General features: G+C 38.0%; 1 long non-coding RNA gene across 1 annotated transcript in view; it reads right to left on the bottom strand.

Moving 5' to 3' along the window:
* The window catches only part of LOC106955594 (uncharacterized), an 18,383-nt gene extending 16,837 nt beyond the window's left edge, over positions 1 to 1,546 (bottom strand). The window contains exon 1 of the long non-coding RNA XR_001426615.1: positions 1,290 to 1,546. This is a non-coding gene — a long non-coding RNA (uncharacterized LOC106955594). The remainder of the gene's footprint in view (positions 1 to 1,289) is intronic.
* Positions 1,547 to 3,190: the final 1,644 nt, after the last annotated feature.

Raw genomic sequence — 3,190 nt, 5'->3', positions numbered from 1 at the left:
AGAGGGGGACAGTGCATGTGTGTGTGTGTGTGTGTGTGTGTGTGTGTGTGTGTGTGTGTGTGTGTGTGTGTGTGTGTGTGTGTGTGTAGGGTGAGTTGACCAAGCTGAAGACATTTAAAAACAAAAAAAAAATGTAAATTATAAAACACAAAATACTTTAAAAGCAATTTGAGAAGAAAAAACCACAACAGCTATGCTTTTCTTACAAACCGGAAGTGAGTGCCATTTATTGACCCTTTGCAGCTACGTCACTAAATCATTTGAGGCGCCATGATGGAGGTCGGAAGTGAGGGACGGGAGTATTGAACAGAGCGACTGAAATTGTTTTTCCAAGTTGTTTTTGCCAGTTTATTCATGGCTTTCTCTTGTTCTAGTCGAGCTAATTTGTCTGTAAACATAACAGAGACGGCGGGATTTACAAAAGTTGGAAACCGCTAGCTTAGAAACTGAGTGACAAACCAGAACAAAACAGAAAATGAAAAGTAATGAAATATGTTTTTATAGAGCGTCTAAGAGAATAAATTGATTTTTACTTTAAAGGTCACACCGTTACCAACAGCCTGATTCTTGTTTTGCTAACCGACTTGCAATAGCATTCTGAAGCACAATGCTCATCTTCAGGGTTTGCATTGCCTTGACAAATCCCAGAGTCACTGATTTCAGCCCTTTAAGCTCATACACTGTGTACACAAGCAATGACAAGCAAAACTGTGCAGATTCACTTCTGGCACACAGTTCAAGAGCTGCTAGCAAAATATGTACAAGTGTGCAGAGCTATGATGTGTACACATGCAAAGGTGGGAAGAGATCCCAAAAACTTTACTCAGTACTTAATAAAATGACTCAAGTAAATGTAACAGAGTAAATGTAACTAGTTACTACCCAACTCTGGATATGGGTAGCTACCAAGCTCCTGGCATCTGGTCAGGTGGATCAAAATGTCAGAAACACATCAGTTCTAACATGTTTTTACCACTTATACATAGTTCCTATGTGACGTCACACGTCCGTGAACTTTGCAACTGACAGCCATCTTAGCAGGCAGTTACTATGACAACAATATACAAGCCACAAAGTTAAAACTAGCTCTAGCTTGGTTCCTATCTAACTTATAAACAATTAAAATACATGACAGCTACTTAAGTACTCTACCCACCTACTAAGATAAATACCACTGATATTTACTGTAGTACTTACTCCCGAGCTAGCTAAATTAGCTAAGCTATTCTAGTATTTATCTACTAGCAAAGACGGACATGTAGCCAACGTGTATGTTACTTCGTACTTACTCTGCCAGTCACCGGAACCTTGTTATTCACACCAAGTGTACGTATGTCCTTTACAAAACCGTTGAAATGTTGATTGTATGGATTTCAGGCCGCGAAGCTCCTCCGTGGTGTTCATGGTGTCCTACAAGCCTTTAGTCCGCTATGCATTGCGCATGCGCTTGTGTGAGCGGTGGACTTCCGCGTTATGTGCTGTGTTGTAAACAACAAGTCTGGATCCGGAGGCGGTTTCCGGTTAGCACGTAGCATGTGGTACAGACCTCCAGCCCCATCTATTATGATAACACTAAAAGTAACAGGGTTAGCATGCATTGCACATCGTGGTCACAACAAAACCAATGTTATAATGGTGTAATAGCGACTTAAGTGAAACTATTCAAACACTTATCATTAATACAGAAAGAAAAAACACACATTTGAACAATATACATTTAGAAGGAGTTACCATGTAGAAGAAAGTGAGGCAGAGCTGGAGGACCAAACCCGCAATGATAGACACAGAAACAGTCGGGTATGAACAAACAAATGCATTTAAAAAATACATTAAAATTCAAATACACTTTATTGATCTCAAGGGGAAATTAAATATTTCACATTTTGGGTAATTACACAAATAGAAATATAAACCAAGTTACGTTTGCCTAGTAATGTGCGGCTGGCTTCCAGTTCAGACTTGTGGGGACTTTGTATTGATAATAAAAACCCACCAGTTGAGATCAGTATTAATTCATTAGTAAGGAGTGAGTCAACATGAGAGTCACCAGACAGCAGAGGGGAAGAGAGGTTGCACAGCCACCACATGCCACAGACAAACTGACGATACTTCTCCTGGGCTCCATGCCGGAGACCTGGCTGTAATTACACCACTCACACAAACACACATTCATGCATGCACACACACTGTTACAGGACTGACAGTGAGCGATTCCTAATACCCTGAAATCTGGTTCACTCTCTTTCTACTGTTACGGGTTTATTTTCAACAAGCATTAGCTTTACTAGACATCCACAGCACTCTTAGAATAATATTTACAGGAAATGGTGTAGAAGAAAACTGGAATGTCCTTACTCCAGAGAACAGTCTATCAGCAGTGTCAAACTCATTTTCATTTGGGGCCGAATCTAGATCATGAATGCTCTTAAAGGGCCGGTTGTGTTAGAGTGTATTGATAAAACCTTTTAAGGTATTAATGAATTCTTAAAATTAAACAATATTGAACATCTTTTCAGTCCCTCCAGGATTTCGCAATTGTTACCTATTACCTACAAAAAACAACATTTTACATCAATAGTTGCATTTTCATTGACTATATATTTGCACAATTTGACGTTTCAATTGTAAATATGATTAATGGAAACACACCAATTTTGAAAAAACTCTTGATTTTTTAATAAGTTTTGACTCTAGGATGAAATGGGTTTTTTTGGCTGTATTGAAATTGGTTTATTTTGCAAAACTGCAATTGAAACATTTTTTTGCATCACGAGTCACATGATCAACAACAGGATGTTGTCACTGGTGCAAACCACGAAGAAGAACAACAGGAAGTAGTTAGAGATTGATGGCGTGGCAAGTTTTTTAATAACTTACAGCCTGAAAAAATGTATTTACATGTGATTTTTAATTCAGTTTCTTATTTTACAGTAACATCACAGTTTCAAATTTGTGTTTTCTCAACATTAGTGGAATATTGTCAAAGTTTTGCACACATTTGTTGTGGAAACACGGCTAGAAGTCCCCAACAGACCTGAAAGCAATGATGCGGCTACAAATCATCCTGCAAAATAATGAACATAAGAGATTTTTTGGGGGGGATTTATAATTTCAAAATACTGCAAATTAGTTCAAAATAAATCCTAAGTGAAAGATTTAATATTTTATGTAAGAAACTTTTTGTCTTCTT

Source organism: Poecilia latipinna, unplaced genomic scaffold (genome assembly GCF_001443285.1).
Source record: "Poecilia latipinna isolate Pla-1442-1.1 unplaced genomic scaffold, P_latipinna-1.0 Scaffold751, whole genome shotgun sequence".
NCBI lineage: Eukaryota > Metazoa > Chordata > Actinopteri > Cyprinodontiformes > Poeciliidae > Poecilia > Poecilia latipinna.
Note: the sequence above shows the minus strand (reverse complement) of the source record. Positions and strands in the feature narration are given on the sequence as shown.